General features: G+C 36.1%; 1 pseudogene; it reads left to right on the forward strand.

Moving 5' to 3' along the window:
• The first annotated feature begins 3,108 nt into the window (after positions 1–3,108).
• On the forward strand, positions 3,109–21,135 carry LOC136827765 (peptidyl-alpha-hydroxyglycine alpha-amidating lyase 2-like; annotated as a pseudogene).
• The last annotated feature ends 1,578 nt before the right edge of the window (positions 21,136–22,713 follow it).

Raw genomic sequence — 22,713 nt, forward strand, 5'->3', positions numbered from 1 at the left:
CTTCCCTTGTCTGGAAGGCGACCCAATGCATGTGGTCTTTTGAATATGTATTTAGGGTTCATTGGCAAAGTTCCAAAGGAGCACGAGGAAACGGTCTCTTACAATGATTGTTTCATCAACAGGTATAAGTTTGTCAGCGCTCTTGTTGACATTGACGAGGTTATAATGCCCAAGGTCGCTTCCTCTGGGGAAACTATGATGAGCATTGTAGTTGCAAAAGCTGTGGATGCATCAAAGGTCTCCCTCTAGTCATGTTATGCGACATTCGAATGAGACTGAAAAATGTTCCTCCCTATATGCACATGGTACGGAATGTTCATCGGAGTCGAAGCTGTAATCCGCCATAATCTCCCACTGGACTGTCTCGATGATGGGTGCGGCCCCACTACTTTGTGGACGCGTCAGACGGTCATTTACAACATTATCGCCATTACTGCGTTGAAGAATTGGAGCACTTTTGTGACAAGGCCTTCAGGAATAACAGTGTTCGAGATGCAAATACATTCAGGTTTAAGGAGCCTTTAATATCTGGTGTTACGCGCACGTTCTTAAACCTGGGCTTCATAAACCAGTTACCTAAAGGTTTTGTTGAAGTAAGTGTTTTGATAGAAAATTGAAAGGTTAGAATATTTGTACAAATATCGTGATGTGTAAAATATCGTTTATGTAACTTTAATAAAAAAAAGCAACGCATTAAGGTTAATGCATATGTAATAGAGGGATATAAATATTCCGAGGAGACCGGTCTTTCATTCCTTGAAGCAAGGGAGCTTATAGTGTTAATTCTTTTCGTTTTGAATTATAATTAATTTTTCGAGACGGCTGTCGCCTATGAGAGCTCACTGTAGAATGTTCATCTCCTTGGGAGGCTCTGAGGAAACTAAAGATGAACATCGTATTGTTATGTATAAACCTCTGTCGTTAGACTAGAGTGTAATTCAGTGTTGTCCTCAAGTTTTGTGATCTACTCTAACAGATAAGTCGTAATGAACACGTGGAGGTGTTCAAATTTCAGATGTCTTACATTTCGGATTGTTTTTTGTTCTCTCTCTCTCTCTCTCTCTCTCTCTCTCTCTCTCTCTCAATATTCTAACCGTTCCCACATAGCTAGCATTCGTTTTAAGAAGTGTGAAAATTTAAATAAAAAGTGGCAGTTCTAGACCTACTCAGAAGACTGGTGTATGGAACGTACCTTGCTCTTGAACCTCCCAGGTGAACTTATTTCTTTATTGAACAGGTCCTTTGTATTGTGAACCTCGTTCCTTGCTAAAGTTTTGTTTCAGTTCCTTCCCCCGTTCGTTATAAATTTCGAAATTTTATAAACTGCTGGTAGACTTTTACGACTCGGTGCGTGGCTTCCTGTCTGTCGATTGTGATTTTAACAAAATCAGATTGACATGGGGAAAATAGTCTCTCCCCAGGAATAACTCTTTCTGTCTCATCGAGAGGGCACCATATTAGTTATGTAAGAGGCAAGTGACATGTATACTATACTCAGTTATGCATACTTGAATACATAAATGAAACATTCAGTAGACATAAATGAGACTCATAAAATTGCATGAGAGATCAATGATACCTGTTATCAAGTGCAGAATTCGTCTATCAGTATTCAGTATTTGAACCTGAGTTCGATTTTTGATAACCAATACGTTCAGTCGACTTCTATTAGCAAGGTAAAAAACACAAGTGCTTAAAATCTGAACTGGCTCTTACGCAGGAATAATGATTAACTCTGACAGCAATATTCAAGGTATTAAGTTGACAATGCAAGATCTTCAGACCAGACAATGGTGAAGCGTAAACATTGTACAGTACAAGATAGTTCTTCTGGGATATCCCAACAATGTTGATTATTTGCAATGATTTACGGTCCTTCAAGGACTGAGCATCAGGCGAGTGAAATTGTAAATGATAATTTATACTAGACACTACTGGTAACACGACTATTACTTATTACTTATCTCACAGACAAACCAGATATTTTTTAGTAATCTTCGCTCCTTCCTCTTGTCTCGGGGAAATCAGGAACAGCAACTCTTTCTATCTGATAGTGATTCGTCTACCTTTTTTTTTATATATATATATATATATATATATATATATATATATATATATATATATATATATATATATATATATATATATATACAGGGACATGGAAAACTGTATGTTATTCCTGACCAGTTTCGACTATATTTCTAATATTTTCGAAGGACAGATACATAGCGGTAGAAATTACCAGCATTTATCAGTCCTTAAAATAAAGTAGAAATCGATATGGATTTACGCCCAGGTTTTCATTTCCCTATGGTTGAAATAAGTGAATCACGGGACTACAAAGTCTACCCCAAAGCCAAACCAAAGTCCTTCAAAAAGAAGGTATCACGGCGACCCCATATAAAAATGGGAACAAGCTGGGAAGAAGATGATGATGTTTGTGATTATAATCACACACACACACACACACACACACATATATATATATATATATATATATATATATATATATATATATATATATATATCTATATATATATATATTAGTGTGTATGTGAAATGAAAGATTTGTGACTTGCAACCTCTTATTGGCAGGTGTCTACAGTATTTACAATGAACACCTGTTGCCTTGTCAAATTTTCAGGCTGTCCGAATGGGGCAGGTGCTCTGGTTTAAAAACACATGACGCGTTCCTTTGCTGACAATACGGGTATTCGTTTTTATTTTGAAAAAAAAGGACCTAATGGTGAGGAATGTGAAGATGATGATGATGTTAAGTACTAATAAAAGAGGTAGCGAAAATTATTTAGTCGCAACTTATTCATCTAATATGGCAGCTCAGACTATAAAACTGAAATCCTCCGCTTCTCCTGATAATGTTTTCCTTTCATAAACGCGGGTTCAATAGCTTATCATGATTGCCTCGCTAGGCAAATACCAAGTAACTAAGATATTATCCCACAGGTTATTATGTATTTGGGCGCACGCGTAGAAATGACGTCAAAGTGACATCAGCGTTGTCATGGCAACCAGAATCGATGGGCAAGTTCATTCAGCACCCCGAGTGGGCTAGTCACGTCATTCGCCTGTGAACTACGAGAAGTGACACCCATTGGGCGAAAGGGGTTTTCCTCATCGTCGTAAACTGTCTCATTCTATATTCCGCTCTTTTCGGTGCAAGGAAGATTGACAGTTAACACCACACTCAATCGGAGAGCGCCGTCTATCGTTGGGAAGCCGAGAACAACCTGATGGAGGTGATGTTTTGGTTGAGAATCATCACAGCCATATGGTGCATAGCCTGCGTTCTGGGCGGCAGGATTCCCGTATACGATTATTCCGACCTCGATGATGATTTCTATTCCGAACTGAGGAACCTCCTCGATGGCAACGTCGAGAGGAAGGTGAGGAAACATTTTTTTTTCCAGTAATTTTCTTAGAGCAGCGATTTACCGTAGGACAGTAATATGTGGTGTGGTCCTCGTTCATTTAGTATTTATTGGGGGTGTTACTATAGTGGAGTGGTAATTTTTGCCTTTTGTGTAGCGGGACATGCTCTTTCCCACGATAAGCTGAAGATAAGGGATTGGTAAGGTCATGACTTCTTTCTACCATTATCATAGTCGTGAAGAAAGTAAAACATATATGTAAGACACAGTCTCTCCATCGTCCGAGTGTTCCATTCTTCAAAGAAAAGACAAGATTGCAAAGTAATGACTCACAGTAATTATTTTAAAGCGCATGGTTTATTTTGGAAATGTAATAACGCGATGGTAGAATTCCCACGTTGTTATTCTAAAGGATAGTTATCTCTGCAAAAGATTGAACATTATATTTTTAATTATATGATTCATCTGTTTTTGGCTGTCCTCATTATTTTCGAGTGTGTGTGTATATATATATATATATATATATATATATATATATATATATATATATATATATATATATATATATATATATATATTGGTTAGTGAATAGTGATAACTATAATAAAAACAATGAATGTTTTAAGTGCAACATTATCAATTTCATTAGTTTACCGTCTTCTTATAACTGATATTTACAGCATTTTTGTACTTGCAGCGACACGGCAGTCATCTTGTGACACACTTCCTTGTAATTTTTAATTGAAATAAACGTATTCGTAACAAATAAAGAACACTTAACAAATACATCCAGAAAATTATGAAAGCCTGTAAACACGAGAAAGTATTATCCAAATAGTAACGCATATTTTTATGGAATAACAATTAATTTGTTTCCAGGCTTTGTCTTCCTGTCCCCAGTTTCGACAGGAAAAACAAAGTATCTCTAGTGACTGAGGCATGACCACATGTGTTAAATGACACATGTGCAATATGTGAAGGTCTCGATTGCCCAACGTCACATTTTTTTTTTTCTAAAGCAGGCCAAATGCCCTCTGTTGTCACTATCCAGTGATCACTTGTTGCTGTCAAAAGTCGACCTTCAAAGGAATAATTCCCTCTCTGGCGGGCCCTTGTACGTTTTCATTACAAGGAGCTTCTTATATTTTATAATTGTCTTTAAGTGTTTTCTCGTCAGTATCGCAGCTCCTGAAGGATAGGAGAGTCTTTAGTTCTTTTCCAAATTTGCTTTCTTCTTGTATTAAATTGTATAGAAGATTATTAGTCAAAGCCATGATCCTTATTATTTTTCACCTTTGGCACATAGTCTGTATATACTATGCACTTGTTGCCATCATATGTTTTTATGTTTAGTATCACTATGACCTGTCTTTACACAATTTTTACACTTGAAGGTGTTGCTAGCACATTAATTTGATTTGTGATTTTCACCACATCTAGGGCAAGCTTGGCCGTTTCCACAATTTGTTGCGCTGTGACCAAATTCCTGACATTTATAGCATTGACAGGGCATGTAAAGTCGTATACTTTGCAACGGCTATACAGTGTACACAATTTGTCACCTCTACCATAGATAGCCTTTCGTATTTGTGGTGTGCATTTGATGATACAGTGTTTATATTTGTCAATTTTGGCTATCATTTCTTTTACAAGTTTTAGGTCGTCATTTTCAGATATGAGGTTACCTTTCCATGGATTTTTCTTTACAATGTTATCGATAATGTCATCTTCATCCTTCGGGACATATACTACTTTTATTTTTGGTTTAAGTTTACCCTTCTCATTTACTGATATACTGTTGATATTCTGAATCTCCATTTTTGCCTTTTCTAAGTGTTTCCTGTCTGGAAATCTTACAAATAAGTGCCCATCTCTTTTGTTTTAACCTTTTCAAGTGGCGCCGTTATTTTACTCATAATTTTTCTCCCTTCATTAGCTGCTGTGTTCTCTTCGTTTGTAGATTTTATCAGAAGCACTTTTTGTCTTTAGTGATTCAGCATAAGTTTTGTTCATGTTTGTCATGGTCTTTACATCTTTATCAACGTTATCAATTTTGTTTTGGATTTCATCTGTGTTGGTCATTACGTCACTAGTTTTCTGAGCCGAATCCTGAATCAACTTTGTTAATATCTCTGTGTTTTCTTTTATTTCTTCCAGTTCATCTTCAATCAATTTTTTTGTGTTTTTTTTCCAGGCGTCTTGCAATTATTGCAGATGTACAATATGTTATCACTGCGAAGTCTGGGTCTGTGTCTGACCTCGATGCCTGAACATTCATAATGAAACCATGCGTTATACATTTCACAGCAAGTTCCTTCATCGTCAACTTCCCCAGAGCAATGTCCGCAGGTTGCTGACTCTTTCTCGGTTTAGGTTGACTCATCCTTCTCTAGTATTTTATTTAGTGTTCCACTGTGATAAACGTATGGAAAACTGTAAGTTGGACATGACAGTACGCAAGCTAAATTGTATTTATTTACTTAATTTTTGCTGGGTGCTCGTGTGAGCAAGACAGTGTGCTGGCATAAGACGAGCCCAGTCTGACAACAACATGAGTTGCCCTTTATTCAGAAGCTCTTCGATTCGTCTAATTTAACATTTATTGTATTAAAGATATTTTTGATGGCTGAACTACCAAAATATTTCTCGCGTGGGCCGAAGATATTCGAGACCGCCTGGTACGATAAATTCTTTTAGCAATTATAATTGACCTGATATGAACAATTCATAAGCTCAACGTTTAACTCTTTCTCGGCCATGCGTTTTGTTCCAAAATTATAATATTCAATTTGTGACTTCTATTAGCCTACAATTACTGTTATGGTGAATATGACAGGGAATGGGAGAGACCCCGGTGAAACTTTATTTACTGGCGTGCAATGGTATCAGGGAGAAATATTTAATGAAATCCTTATGGTACAGGATTGCATTGTCTGAAGTGGCTTTTCGACGGCATTTCAGCGATCAGCCCTGATTACAATTCTGGATAAAAGAATTGTAATCTTGCAAAATTCTTTTCTAGTTCCGTATTTGACATTTCTGATTGATTTCCATAAAAAAAAAGGATGAAAAGGAATGACATAAATCCAAATTGGATGACAGGGATTTTATATTTCCGTGGAAAGTAAGTTGCAATTTCTTGCTAATGACTGTGGTTTGTTTTGCTTTCTCATTAACAGAATCATGATATGACAATTTAAAAATAGAATGCCAAGAGAAGATTGAGGTTATTTCGTGTGATTAGCAATATTGCGTTTATATTGGGCGCGGTCAGAGTCGGGCTACAGTGATCGCTGCTTCCTCTAAATTTTGGCCAAAAAATGAGGTTATGAAAATCATTTGGTGAAGATTAACTAACACATTACAGCCTTACTCCATGAAAAAACTAAGATGCATGTTTTTAAGTTTATTGGTGTCTGATGAGTTGACTGATTGATTTGGCGTTATCTGGCGGTGTGACTGTCTTTCTTGAGTGCAGATGAAATCAATAAAGTTGTTTGAAGTAAATCATAATACATTTTCAGTTTATATAAATTTTTGGCTCCCCTCTCCGCCAACCCTGACTGATATCTTAACTATGACCTTGTGAAACCATTATAACAGTTTCCATTTTATTTATGAATACGTTTGTTTTACATCTCTTCCTTTTCATTCGAACACTTTCCATCGCATTGCCATCTTTAACACCATCATTTTCGTTTATGCAAATACATTATAGTGTAGTAACTTATTTTTCATCTTCGTCGCAGTTTAACATCACTTTGCATTTAGTATACGTTTCTGCTTGATTGATAGTAATGCCAAGTTTAAAATAATTATTTGTAACTGAGACAAAAACATCCGCGTTCAGTAACAAATCGCAAATAATATAACTTATCGTAACTGGATGCTTCTTTGGCTTTGCCGTAAATGTCAGCCAAGTTCGTTCGTGGCTGTCCCCTTTACTGCTTGAAGCTGTGGATCTGGAAAGATTTCAAGGCCCTATAACGTATATGGTGCGATCTTTATAATTACATATAGCTCATTTTTCTCTATTCCAGGCGAATGTTGGAGACAACGCAGTGGGTATTTTTACTTATTCCTGTTATAGCGAATACATCCCCTTTGGGTGAATTTGGTAGAGAGAGAGAGAGAGAGAGAGAATAACTGTGTTTATAAGATTTCAGTAATCTGTTGATCAGTATAAAAATAGCTAAATTTTCCTTAATGCGTTGCAGTACGTACTAATATAAAACACCTTTATACTCTAGGAAAAACCTAAGGAAAAAATTGAAATGGCAGTTAATAATAGTAGTACTTTTCGGAGTTTGCTTTAAAAGGGCTCTCTTGCGATTTCTATTCTGTCTTTGGTTGTAATGGGATTTTCTTTTATGTTGCCCCTTCCAGATCAAACAGCAGAGCGACTGGAACAGAGCCCACAGGGTATCCCACCCCCGAGAAGTGAAAGGATGGGGCAGCATGCTGAAGCTGGGCCAAGTCTCTGGGGTATCAGTTGACCCTGAGGGACATCCAGTCGTCTTCCACAGAGCGTCGAGGAAATGGGACCATACGTGAGTATATAAGCTATACTGGCTCTCGAACTTTTTCATTTAGTGACTCGGAAAAGTTTGCACTTCGGCAGATCTCTCAAGTGCCATATAGGAGATATGGCTTGATTCTGGACATTAAAACTGTAGACTTATTCTTTATTAATCTTTAATAACCCTTAGTATGTATTTGTATAATTCATTCCTTAGTATGAATATTTAAATGACCGTTGTGTTTTTACTTTTTTGAGCCACCCCTGTCAAAGGGAAATTACTTAGCGTGCAGTATATATATATATATATATATATATATATATATATATATATATATATGTGTGTGTGTGTGTGTGTGTGTGTATGTGTATGTGTGTGTGTGTGTGTGTGTGTGTGTGTTTATGTATGTATGTATGTGTGCGTGTATGTGTGTTTAGTTAAGAAATATAGTTATCTCTTGGGGTGTAACAGGGTAAATTTGTTCGAAAGTTTTTAGAAGTCAGTAAATCATATTTATGTCTCATAATTTGTTGATTACAAAATACTCAATTTCAGCTGTAATCGATTTCCGTCCCTCCCCTCCCTCCCAAAACCTGAGACATTTCGGTAACAAAATAAGCACAGAGTTTCCCAGTAGAGGTGGACGTTTTAGTTTTGTACCAAGATAAAGTCCAAATGAAGAACAGAGAAATTAGGATAAAAAAAAGGAACGAGTAAATAGAATGTTAAGCTAGAAAATAGTGACAAAACGAGGCGTTCATGGAAACTGAAGAGAGAGTATTATTAAATAAAAATATTTAATGAAACTTTCATGTCGAAGACAGTTTTAAGCGAGATGGTGTAGATGAGGTGCGTGTAGTTATTGATGTAGAAAACTAAAAAGAGATTGAATAGTTATACTTTCGAACGTTTCACACAAGAAAAACTTATTGATTTAGCAACTTGAGGAGAAATTTAATTTTCTGATCACCGACCTTCCATTTACCAAAATGCAATTTTACTAATTTGCGTGCATTTGCTCGTTGAAAGAAAATTATTTCTTACCATATGACAGGCGAAGTAATTTTATAAGCCTTTGCTTTACGTAGTGCGCGCAAAGTTTCGTGGTACAACAAACAAATTCAATTATCCTTGCCGGCAAAATTGTTTAGTGCGTGGGTGATGTTAGAAGGTTGTTTTTTTTGTCAAGTTACTAGTGTTTGTAAGTATTTATAATACTCGTTTTGTTGCGTTCAGTTGTATGAATGAACAATTAAAATTTATAATAGCTGAACAAAGGCCTATATCCTAGTCTACTTGGCAAGTAGGCCTAGCATAGCATGGTGTTGGTAGGAAAGCTTAGGGAAAACTCCCGTGAAATTAGGCCATCTGACGTTATATCAGTCGGGAAAATATTGGATATTTTATAATAAAGATTATATAGCTAATACAACCTAACATAAGTTCGCAGGCGATATTGTATTGCTCACGTTGGCCATGTGATCTCGAGGTGAGTAGGCTAAACCTAGCCTAGTTTAATTTTCTTTTGTTTTTTTTTGTAATTTCTCGAAATTTTTTGATTGACTTGTCGCCAACACTTTTAATCCTTTAGAAGTTGAACAAACATTGGAGATATTTTGGGTCCTTTGAGTCTGTGAACCATGAGTAACATATTTAAACTACTCTACACAATTTTTTTTTTACTTGAAGATACCACCACTAGACATTATGTCAGGTTCTTTGCAGTGTCCCCTGGCCCCTAGCTGCGACTCCGTCATTCCTTTTACTGTACCTCTGTTCACATTTTCTTTCCTCCATCTTGCTTTCCACTCACACTTAACAATTGTTTTATAGTGCAATTGTGAGGTTTTCCTCCTGTTTCACCTTGAAAAACTCCTTTACTCACAATTTTCATTTCAGCGCTGAATGACCTCATAGGCCCCAGCACTTGGCCTTTGGCGGGTAAAACTTTACTTGAGTTGCGTGGTTAGGTATGGAGGGGGTTGGGGGGCTCGCCTGCGGAATGCCTGCTTAGATCTACCCCGTCGGTATCGTGTAGTCTTCAAAGGTCAATTACAGTTTAGTTACAGCGGCCAACAAAATATTACTTTAAATTCTTGTAAAGCAAGTAAAATAACATAGGAAAACATCAGTTGCCATAGCCTAGCTCACCTTGGAATTACCAAAGTAAAGTTGGTAGAACTATAGGGTAGCTCCGTGTCGCCGCCGGCACTATAACTTGACTTTTCTTGCCAGTTTTTGGTTGCTAATTATGTATTTACCTTTCATTTTTGCACTCGAGTCTAATTAACCTGTAATTAACCCCAAGTCCAACCAACGAGGGGTTTTCACGCGATCTTCACAAGACAGAGCACGGTGCGTCTGTTTCAACGATTCATATCCCGTCCAGCAAGTGCAATAACTTGTTAACATATGGGTACCCCCAGGCCAGTACTAAACAATGAAGGACATTCCATTTGGCCGACAACAAACAAAGATGCACCGCCAGTATCAGAACCCCTAAAAGTGTAGAAAAAACCAGTTGAAAAGGTAAAAACAGGCGTGAAGCTAATATACAGAATTACCGTAAAGTTTTACCCTTTGGCCAAAATGTTATATTCCAAACTTAAGATGTAACTTTTGTATGTTTTGGTGTGTGGTTTGAACAATTCTGAGTGCTTTAAATAGTTCTGATGTTTGTTTCATTTGCAAATGACCCAACCAACCACATAATATGCCCTAGGGCAAGGATCTGGTACCCTTGGTTAGGTTAGGTTAGGTTAAGTCATTTGTGAAATGAAATGAATGTCAGAAACGTTGAAAGCACATATTAAAACATAGGTAAATAACTTCAAAGTCCAAAATGTGACAGTGGTTCAAGGTAAAATTTTACCTTAAAATTTATACTGGACCACTAGGAAGACCCCTCTTAAATTGCTACCCAGATACCCCAGATGGAACTAGAACTTGAGTGGAAGGAGCTCTGTGAAGTGTGAGCTGTTAATTTGGGACATTAATAGGAAAGAATAGGTTAGGGGAGGTGGTACACATGCTGACCAAAATTTTGGTGCAGGAAAATATAATTCTGGCAAAGTATATGTAAGACAAGAAGAGTCATACCATGGGAACTATTCTAGTCCAGTGGTAGATGTCATAAAACTTAGGTGAATAGGTCACTGCTCTAACTCAACATTTTTAGGGCACTTACCTAACCATCTTTGATTTGGCCTGATACATTAATGCCGAGCTACCTGCAGAGCCCAATTTGTTTTACCTAAGACTAGAAAGATGTATTTGTCCAAAAAATACGATAACAGGAACAATAAGACTGATCTATTAACAAAAAATATGGCCTTCACCGCAGCCTATCTATGCATAAAGGGTAGACTGCTATACAGCTCAATTTGTTGAGAAAACAAAATCTGAGGGCATGGAATATGACTCGCCAGACAAATGTTACAATAAAACTATTTTTGCCTTGAAAGCAGAACACTTCCGTGTATGATGCACTCGGGTAGTATGAAGGCCGAATATAGAAAACGGAGCGAGGAGAACGAGTTTCAGGGGAGACCTTACAAGTGTATTGCAGGGGCACACTCGGGCAAGGGGAAGCCAGAATGGTTGAGCACCATTTGGATAGACTTTGCTCTCTCAAAATATAAGGATGAAAAGAATGTGTGCTTAGATTTTGTAATATCTCCAAGTCCAGGAAGGAAGGAAGGCCAAAACTAATATTCACCCAGTTTTACGAATGAGATCAGTTAGGAAATTAGGAAAGAGCCTAAAACTTCAAGTTTGAACTCGATATGGTAAGCAAACACTTTTTGTACAGAAGAAGAATTGGGTACCAAAGACACACCTTCCTGAGATTGCGATAGATGTTCTTAGTAAGTGCAGTATAGCAAAGTGGAGGGCTTGTAGGAACTGCTTTATACATATGATTCAGTCACAGTGACTAAGAATTCACATGTGACAAGTTTGTGGAAATAACTAGGTGAATGCTGTGAGTAAAATGGAAACAGGACACTTGTTTTGATTATTTAAGGTTCAAGGGTGGTAGAGCTGAAAACCCCTTGTTTAGGAAGCAAATGTTAATGAAAATGGGTTCAGTATAGTGCCAAGTACTGATAGAAAAGATGAAGTTGTCGTATATACAGAGGTATAAGCACTGAGGAATGAAGGGAAATTGTTATTATTGAATGAAGATGAGGTTGCTTGAAGTGAATCTTGGGCAGAGATGCAACAAAAAAGCTTTGTAGATAAGTGCATGAGGCTGACCTTTAATGCTGTAATTGGATGTGTTGGGTACATGTCCTACTATGTTATTAGGGTATGCTACATGAAACATCATATTTAGGTGAAGTTATGAATTTAATGGTATTGCTGTCCAGCATCCAAGCGTAAACATAATAGAAACATGACCACCAGCAGAACACTGAACTCCCAACGAATGTATAGTAGCTTCCCAAGTGAAGAACTAACAACATTCTGTAAATGTCAGTGACCATAGCACTGAGACTAAATCAGTGTATGAATTTCTATATACCCAGGGCCAATACACCTGATTACTCCATTCTTCCTATTCCCCACCTCATCAGTAAGTCAGTTTTCACACTTATTCCAGTCGGGTAATTAACGTATCATACATAAAGGGCTCCTGTGTGATTTTATCTTCACTTTTATAATTTAGTGCAACAAGTGTGTACCCCGTACATAGGCCTAGTTGCGCAGAGAAAGTTGAGATTTGAGGGCATGGTGCAGATAGAAAGAGTACAAATGATTTAGGGGTTACTGTATTTGATGATTGGTTGAACCTTTCCAGTCAACCCCGTAAATTAAGAATACACTGTACAGTATTAGTAACAAGAAAAATTAAATTATAATTTGAAATACAATTCCAATGTATTACGAGTGTAAACTTGAATTGTAAGTTCTGGTAGTACTGAATTTATTGAAGTATTTTTAGATACTGTAATATCACTGAATTACAGTCATGTCATCAGTTGTTAGGATACAGAATACTGTACTGTAGAACTTTGGTGACAAAGTTTTATTAATTTGTTAACTAATGCAAAAGTCCTCAGCATTTTAGATCTAAGGGGGCCAGGGCAGTATCTATTTTAAGTAATAACTAATTTTCCGATGACTCTCCTGTGTGGAGGGAGGGAGTTCTGATGGTTTCACAGTGCTCAGCTACACTGTCATGGGTACCTGTCACCTGACGTACTTTTGCCAGGTCAGGATTTAATGGTACAAGAGCCATTTCTCCCTTCTCACATAAGTGGCCAGGAAAATTGACACTCAAGCCAGCACTTAAACAGTCACAATTTCGAGGCCATTCCTTACCCATATGGATAAGTCTCTTTAGAAATTTAAGGGTTTGTTTTCTGGTATGAATAAATGGCAGATTTTGAAGATACGTGTAATTTTCATTTTTCTAAGATAGACAAGCCCAGGTCTTTACGGTATAATCTCACATCTACCACTTGACAATGCCCTACAGCTGAAGAGAAACTGAGGCTGTTCATAATCTGTGCATTGGTGATTATAAAGCTCTTGTTAAGGGAGATTGTCAAATTTGAAATCTTGTTTTTAAGCTTGAACAGGTCCCATCTGCGTCAGGGGCATGTCCATATAAAGAAGAGGTCTTGTATGTAGTGTATATGTAGGAAAAATTAAAATCTTTAAAATTTGTCTTTAAATATGATTCTTTTAATATAAATGATTAAAGTGATATTGCGGTGTATATATAAGGTCACATTACTTATCATAAGGTAAAATTACATCCCATAAAATGTTAAAGTTCAAAAAGAATGAAAATATATTACTTCATCATACTAAAAGCATAATTACTGAAGTGATGCCAAAATTTAATTTGGACTCCATTACCTTAATTTCAATAGAATTAAAGAGTTGCATGGTTAGAACCATTGTAACTTTAAAGATGTTGTATTGAAGGTGAGGAGACAGGACCCACAAGAATTGTCAACACCTCTTGAGAAATTTTTTTATTTGTTCATTTTACCCAGCCTTTTTTTTTTTATTACTTTCTGATATTTTATTTAGCTTTGCTCATATTGTTGTATGGAGGGGTCTCACATTCATGGTAATCGTCTAGTTCAAAAGATTCTGTATATTTGTATTTTTGGCCCTTCAAGTGTTGGCATTTTGTTGAAGGTGAAATGTATCACACAGTTAAGAGAATACAAGTTCTGTTGTGTATCCTGAGAAGTGTTTAAAAATGAGTCACCATTTTTCTTTGTAAATTTTGACAGAAACCAAAGGTGATTATCTTTATCTATTTCTGTGTTGTGACATATTTCAAGACATAATTCATTAACATTCTTATGACAGGACTTTCAACTCGACTCCATCATTTCCAAGGCCAAGGTCCAATTGATGAGGATGTGGGTGATGGTTCTTGACCCTCAGACTGGTGATGTTGTAAAATCATGGGGCAAAGACTTGTTTTACCTTCCCCATGGCATCACTGTTGATCAGAAAGGCAATACATGGCTAACAGATGTTGCTCTTCATCAAGTCTTCAAGAGTAAGTCCTATGGTGAGAGAGTATTTTGGTCCAGTTAATCTTCTTAGGTTAATTTTTCCCTACCAGAAACATGTTCATTGATTCTAAAGTTAGTGCTGTCAGTTGGAGGATCTCACCATGGTATCCAAGGAACACTGCAGTTGTAACTGCTGATATTCTTCATGCTAAATAGCCTACAGTACAAGGATGCCCTAGAGCTATTGATCCAGTGACTCAGCCAACTGTATGTTGCATGTAAAATAAATACAGCTGAAGGAGGTGATGAGTATTTCTCTGGATTATAGACTGTATGAGAATCAAGCTTTTTCATTTCAGAGACAGTTTCGGTGTAATATTTGTTGAAACAATGCAGTACTATATATACTTTGTATCTACAGCTGCATTGATATGGAATGGTGAATCTAGATTCTTTAATAAGTTGTGTGATTACTCATTGCGGTAAGATTGTAACACCTAATAACAAAAAAAGCTGAAAAAAGTGGTAAAAAAAAAAGTTTTGGAGAAGGATCTTGCAAGGTCTCAAAGGTGCTGTAGGTTGTTGGGTCAGAAATCAGTGGTGTTCCTGTAAATACTTATGCCAGAATGTTACGATATTTTTTGAGGCTCATACGGATATTTTTTGGTGTTCTGCTTGACAGCTCTGGGAGTTTTGGCTGTTAGAAGTTTTTTCATTGGAAGTTGGAATCTCAAAATCTAATTGGATCCCTTCCTACATTAAGCTTTATCGGTAATCTACTTCATATGGGTTGTTAGTAATTTGAACTTATTAGTTTTATGTATTTGAATGTTTTTATACTGAGGATTAAGTTAAATTTTTGAATCATACTTATCCTTTCACAGTTTGCACCTGGCAGTGAAAAACCAGAGTTGACCCTCGGTGAAGCCAAAATTCCAGGCAGTGATGATGTTCACATGTGCAAGCCAACTAGTGTTGCTGTGTCATCCACAGGTGACTTTTATGTCGCAATGGTTATTGCAATGCCCGTGTCCTACGCTTTCGATGTAGATGGAAAACTTGTTGGAAAGTTTGGTCCCAGGTATGTATCAGACAAAAATTTACTCTTCAGTCACTGGTTATATAGCTTTAAAGTATTCTGTTCATTAACTGCAGCTTGCAGCAAGGTAGTTAAGATTTGTATGCAATGATTGAAAGAAAAGCCTGCCCACTCATCTGTTAGAACCACCACTTTCTTTGATGTCATTGAAAAAGAAGTCTCCTTGTTGCACTATGGTCACAGGATGCAGCTTTGGTTGTGAATCTTTGTTATTGTACCTGTACCTCTTTGAGGCCTTTTTGTAAGTAGATGGTCATCATATCAGGGTGTAAGATCCAAGATTGTTATGTTGTTCATACAAAATATTTAACTTTGGTTTTGTCTATCATGAAGACTTTGGGTTTGTACCTCAAAAAAAGTAGACATTCCTATATTACGGGGAATTCTCATATTTTTGGATATTTTAACCTTACCGTCAAGACTAAAAGGTCTATAAACAATTAAAATGATTTAAATTTTTATAGTGAATTTTCTCATTTATTTTGTTTTCTGCATAAAGATCAATGTGTTTGTGGGGTTTGCATGCTTATGCTACCTGTGTGCTTGTGCTCTTTTTGCTTGAACTTGCCTGTGCCATCAGCAGGAGTACACACGGGCTACTGTTACCCGTTTTCACTGTCCCAGAGGTTTGGAAGTCTTCTCAGTGGTAATTCTAGAATTCTTCATGAATGTTATTTCTCTTGTTGGAGAGGGTGCTGTCTTTGCTCCTCTTTGGGACTGAACTACAGAAGATGGTTATTGGTTTTTCACAAGTGTCCATGACCAACTGTCTGCTAGACTAACATGCACAATTTGAGTTTGTTTTTCCCCATATCCAAAAGAACTGCAGTTTGGGGTTTCCTGTGAATTATTCTGGTGATTCTTCTGCTTGTTTCTGCTTGGTGTGGTAGAAGAGTTACCAGTTTTGCCTCTAGTGTTAAGCACCAGGAGAAGGCTGTCAGTTGTCACAAGTGCTTATGATTGATCATTGGCCCAGGACACCCTCAGAGGTGCTGGGCCTGTTTCTTCTCCAGTGCATCTTCAGAGAGTCATAATTTCTTGCATGATTTATTATTTATGGACATTGCAGAAGAAACATTTTTTGTCAGTTATAATAATGAGACTACTGAGTTACATTTCCAGGACTCAAGAGGATGATGTTCATAACTGGGAATTGAAAACAGGAGCAGGTGAAGTTGAAGTTGAAACATGTAAAAGGCAGAAAGCAGTGCAACTGGGTGACCCCATGGTTTCTGTATAGTGTACGCTGTACAGTACTAAAGGTTATGAAAGCAATACCCAGTTTTGTTTATATGAATTTTTACCATTTGTCAACATTTTTTTGGATAGGCATTTATTCAATAGTGTCACAATTCCTTATTGTGTTTTATTTTCTTTCTCTCTCTCTTAGGTATGGATGGTTCTTCAGATGCCATGTTTGTTCTCATGGAGTGGCACTAGAGGAATCTCGTGATGTTTTGTGCATTGCTGACAGAAAATAAAAGGGTGGTATGTGTTGCAGCTGGACTGCAAAATAAGGAGGACTTTGGACATGCTGTGTTGCGGCTGGAGGATCCTAACCATGGCGAGTATTTGATGTAGCTGTATTGAGTAAGTTTTATGTTATAGAATGTTAAGTAATTTTCTGTGAGTATTTGTAGCTATATTGTAAAGGTACACAAAAATGATATAATCTTGTGTTTGAATATAATCATTTCAAACATGAAGATGGCATACCTTTAATGGCCACTGGAGGTGACTTTCCCAACCATCTTAAGGGTAAGAAGCAAATTAGTAATATTGTCAATTCTTTGGCATTGTTAAAATCCTGTCATCACAAAGAAAAGAGCTAAGATGATCTGAGAGATGCAATCCTTTTACACATGGATGGAGGACTAGATAGAGGCTAAGATAGTTTTTTTTGACACCTTGGAGATCGTGCCAGGCATGCTTTACCATATAAGCAGCATGCCTTTGACAAGTACTGTTGCCCTGGTGCCTTCTACCAATTTTTCTCACAAGTACTGTTGCCCTAGTGCCTTCTACCAATTTTTCTCAGTCCTCTTCAAAAGAGAGATGCTGGCAGCCGTGTTGCACCAAAAACTCCTTCATCCTCATTATATACAGCAATTAATTTTACCATTTAATACTTGTAACATTCTTCACACCAAGTGCATTTTCATTATGTATGTTAATTTTAGGTACCAGTACAGCCATTCTGTTTTCACTTTCAGTACATTATTCGATAAATTACATGGTGTATATTTAAGGTAGGCTATGCTAGGCCAGGCTGTCATGTTCATTATTTGCCATTTGATAGGTTTATCTGAACAGACTCCATCGTAATTTGGGGAATGTCTTTAGTTAATATCTAAATTATAGCCATGAGTTAATGACCTGATTAAGTTCATAGTGGAAGTATGGCTATGATTTTTGAAAAAGTAACTTAGTCAAACTACTGCACTTGTAGAATTATTGTGGCACTAATAATGATTAATCAATCCATTTCCAGATGAATTCCTAGTTGGTGTAGGGGGAAGTTCAAGTGATGGAGCAGCTACAGGATTTACTGCAGATTTAGATGCTGGTATACTACTAGATGCTTGGGGACCAGTTCATGTAAGCTTTTTTTGACTTTTCATTGATAATTTAAACGCATACTGCTAAAAAGTGATGCAATGTTTTTTTTTCTTGTTTTGTATATATCTTATGATGAGATGAAATACTTAAGGAATATCAGAAATAAAATTTGTTCCCTTTTGTAATGAGATATGATTATTCAAGGCACTATCAAAATAAAACCTTCAACTTTGTATTAAAGCAAAGTGTGAAGGGTTGTATGCACCTTACATTATTTGCATACATTGCATTGTCAACACCAGATTGAAAAATGTTATGATGAAGTATTCTGAGAGGAACTTGTTTACCAGGTTAAAAAAAGCCAGCTAACTACAGCAGTGGAGTCTTGATTATTTCATGATTAATTCTTATTTTAATTTTGATTTTCAGGGATTCCAGAATCCACATGCTATTGCTGTTACTCCAGATGCTACTACAATCTATGTTACAGAAATTGGACCAAACAGGGTATGGAAGTTCTTGTTGGAGAATCCAGCAGAATACTAAAAATCTAAATTCATTACATTAAAAAGACTAACCAATTCAGTAGGCAATTCACAAAATTTACACTGGCATTTCTCAGTACAATCTTATACATAATTCATAAGGGTATTGAGTAAAATTAACTTTAATAATTGTCAGTTCTAAGATACTGTTCTCATAAATAATATCATTTATGTCCATTATACATGATTCAAAGTAAATTTTAGATTTAATTCTTAGATAACAGGAGAAGATGTGCAAAGTTGGATGAAGTATTGAAAGTTTATGTAAAAATATTACCAGTCTATTAAACCTTTTATACAATTCATTTAATTCACTGCAATATAAAATTTGCTCTCAAACTATCCTGTTACAGGAAAGATTTTGCAAACTGAAATTTTTGGTTGCTCTTACTAACAAGGTAAAAACTTAGTTTGTCACTAACTGGAGAAATTCTTAAGTGGTTAAAGTATAGATCATTTACGAAAGTGAAATGTTTAGAATTATGCAGTCGATTTCTCGTCATGAACCAGATTAATGAGACTACTGAGTCACCCAAATTTTTAATATTCTCAAAGAGCTAGCCCTAGGTTTTTGGTTTGATATGATAAATCAAAATTGTAATAGAAGTTTATGTATGTGAGGTCAGCCAAGCAGGAACAGGCCAAAGGGAAGGGTTTGATTTAGTTTGGGTTGTCAGGTGTCAATATGTAAAATATTCTTTGATACCAAGTAAAGAGATTGGATGATAAGAAAGGCAGAAAAGAATACAACAGGTGCCAAAGAAGAGCTGTGTCAAGCAAACTTTCATTTGGAGAGAACAGCAAGGGGAGTCGATTCTAATTCCGATGTGTGAATTATGAATTAAGAGTACTACCTGTATAACATTTTGTTGTATGCAGGTTTCCAATTCCTGTAGGAAAAGAAGACCCATTACTGGTGAGTATCCCTTGTAAGGATTGGGTTACTTTTGGATTGCTGTATTATTTCCTTGCGTACGCAGTATAGTATTCATATACAGCACAGTAGTATAGATTAAACTAAAATGTCAAGTGAAGCAGTTCTTTGTAATTGCTGTACTTTGACTGATATGTATATTATTACTTCAAGAGTTTATAAAATTTTCAAGAGGCTTCCAAAGTCAGGTCTCAGAAATATTTCTCTCTCTCTTACATTGTTTTTCATAATGTATCAAGATGTACAGTAGTGTTTTCATTCAGATATTGTTTTGTGTGCGTTGCTATAGCCACATGAAAATGTTCTACTCATAATTATTCATTCAGATATTTTATGTGCGGTGCTATAGCCACATTGAATATGCTCCATTCATAATTACGCATTCAGATGTTTTATGTGCAATGCTATAGCCACTTGAAAATGTTCTGTTCATAATTATTCATTCAGATATTGTTTCATGTGCAGTGCTATAGCCACATGAAAATGTTTTATTCATATAATTTTTAAAAACTTATTGCCACTCAGATAATGATAAACTTCCTGAATTTTTTTTCTCTGGGGTTAAATTCCAAGTTTGCATCTAATCCAGCAAAACAAAGATGGAAAAATAAGATTACTTTGACAAGTGTTTTTGTATGGTTTGTAGATATGCACTTATAAAAAAACCCCAAATCATGTGGTTATACATACAGTAACCCCAGAATTTATAGTAGTATTCTGAATTGAACAGGTAGTGTAAAGTTAGTTTTTTGCAGTGCTCCATAGTAATGTATCAGTTTATTTAAATTATTTGGATAATCCTTTTGTTAAAATAACTGATGTCTACCATGAAATTTAACCAATCATCATTCAGTAATTTGTTGAAAACACTGTAGAATTTGAGAATTTTATTTTTAAACCCATTGATACTGATACTACAGGGAGCCATCAGTAATTGTGGATCTGCAATATTTACTTTTCCTACCTACTTCATGTTGCAACCTGAACATTTCTTTGCTTACCTGACATATCATATATCAATAACTCTGAAATGCTTCAACTTTCGTAGTGTAGAATCTTCACATCCATATCAAAACTACCTGTAGCTACACTACTTGGAAGTTTTAACATTAATAAAATACATTATTATTTAATGACAATCCCAATCCCTAAATAGAATAGAAATATTGAATTTGCCAAAGGTTTTGGAATGTCAACACTGCAGAGTTATGCAGGGTTGGTTAGGTGAACATTGTACATTAATTATACAATTATTATTAAAAGATAAATCTAATTTACATTGGAATATCTGCAATGTAGCCAGTCAAATTTCTTTAGATGAAATATGTATGTAACTGGAGAATAACTTTGTCGTGTATAGGATATCAAATAATTGGACTAGGTTTCATACAGTATTTGACAGCGCAAATGCTAATGAGAAAGATTATGGCACTTTTTCAGTCTTCACAGCTGACAGCTTTTGCCAGTGTTGCCAACAGGGTTAATGTGTACCATAAATGGTATTTTAATTCTCTGTACTAAAAAAAAAAAGTTTGTTACTGCATGGCAGAGAAGAAATGTGGGCATCCTCAGTATTAGCTGCAAATATAAGTCTCAAATGTGAACCTTTTTTTTTCATGTTTTATTATTTTTGTGACAACCTAAGAGGATGAGAATTTGAAGAATATTTTTTTGTTTATCATATATTCAAAGAATGATAAAATTAAGAATATTCTGCTCTTGTTTAAGCTTTGTAAAATTTATAGGAGTTTTATTCATGATGAGCGGATGTCATACTATCATGTTAATTTTTTTTTTTACCAAAAACTAGGATGTGTAAGCAATCTGTATTAAATTGTTGAAAATTTGAAAAGTATGAATATAGTATATATATACATATATATATAAATGTGATGTAAAATTATATAATATGCATACTATAAGTGATACACAGTACATGTATATACTCTATTTCTCTATATTAAAATATGTGTACAGTCCCATGCAGTTAACCTCCAGTATTTGAAGGTTCTAAGTGCACCATGTATTTTACACAATCAGTATCAAGCTATTCTTACAAAGGTGCAAGTGTAACATGTCAGAGACTGAATTGTCTATTGCAAGTCACACTAAGGTAGTGCAAGCATAATTGACAAGCAGAACACTGCATATATGTTTCCTCTGGCAGTTGAGTGTACATCATAGGTGGGCAATTCGGATGTACAAAGTTCCAGACTAGGTAATTTGCAAGTTACATAGGTTTTCCAGGGCATGGTATCCCACATCTCAGGAATATTGGGGGACAACTGCATGTTGAGTAAGTACATAAATTATTTAAAGAATGATGTATTGAAAATATAAGTAAAATAAATTATGATTATTATGCTGTTTATTTTTACTTTAATCGTGGGTTTGAGACCAGGTTGGCTGTTTGTGGCATCTTTGTTTGTCAGCTAAGATTTTGATCTATGCTCAGGGGGCATCATTTAGGGGGGCAACTGCCCCCCCCAAGACTCAAGTTGCCCCCCTCACCCTCCCCAAAGCCCTAAGTGGTAACAGCAGCTGGTTTTCCATTATCCTTACCAAAATTCAAATATGTCATCACATTAAGTTATACCTATCTATCTGTCTATTTTATTTGCTTCAGGAAGCAGATAAAATAGCTCAAAATCGAAAAAACCCCACCTGATTAAGCTCGCCAAACTGTCTCCCCCCCCCAACAAAAATCTGAAATTATGCCCCTGTCTATGCTAGGAACATTTAAAAAACCACAATACTGCTCCAGAGTTGATGCCTTGAAATGTATAGGAAGTTGTAATTAACCTTAAAAATATTTGTGATTCTTTGATGTGAATTCTTTGGCATTTCAGCAGGTAGTGTATACATCAGTTTTAACATGGTACTGTAATCTTATTGCTCATCATATCATGGATAAGCAGCAGGTATAAGTGTGGCCATCACCTGATATCTCTTGCCTAGATATTGTGAGAAGAGGTTTTGACTGAGCCCATTATAAGCTTTTTGAGGGTAAACTTGTTTTAAATGACATTTAAACCATTTGAATATTCCAGGTAGTCCATCACCTGCTGTGATCCTGGTTTTGCTCGCAGGAAGAAAGACTAACCAACCATCTAGTACCAACATGTCTCCTGCTGCTTCTGTAATCCCAGTGTCTGCCTTGTTTACCATAGGTAGCTGTGGTA

The sequence above is a fragment of the Macrobrachium rosenbergii genome, chromosome 42 (genome assembly GCF_040412425.1).
Source record: "Macrobrachium rosenbergii isolate ZJJX-2024 chromosome 42, ASM4041242v1, whole genome shotgun sequence".
In the NCBI taxonomy this organism is placed as follows: Eukaryota; Metazoa; Arthropoda; class Malacostraca; order Decapoda; family Palaemonidae; genus Macrobrachium; species Macrobrachium rosenbergii.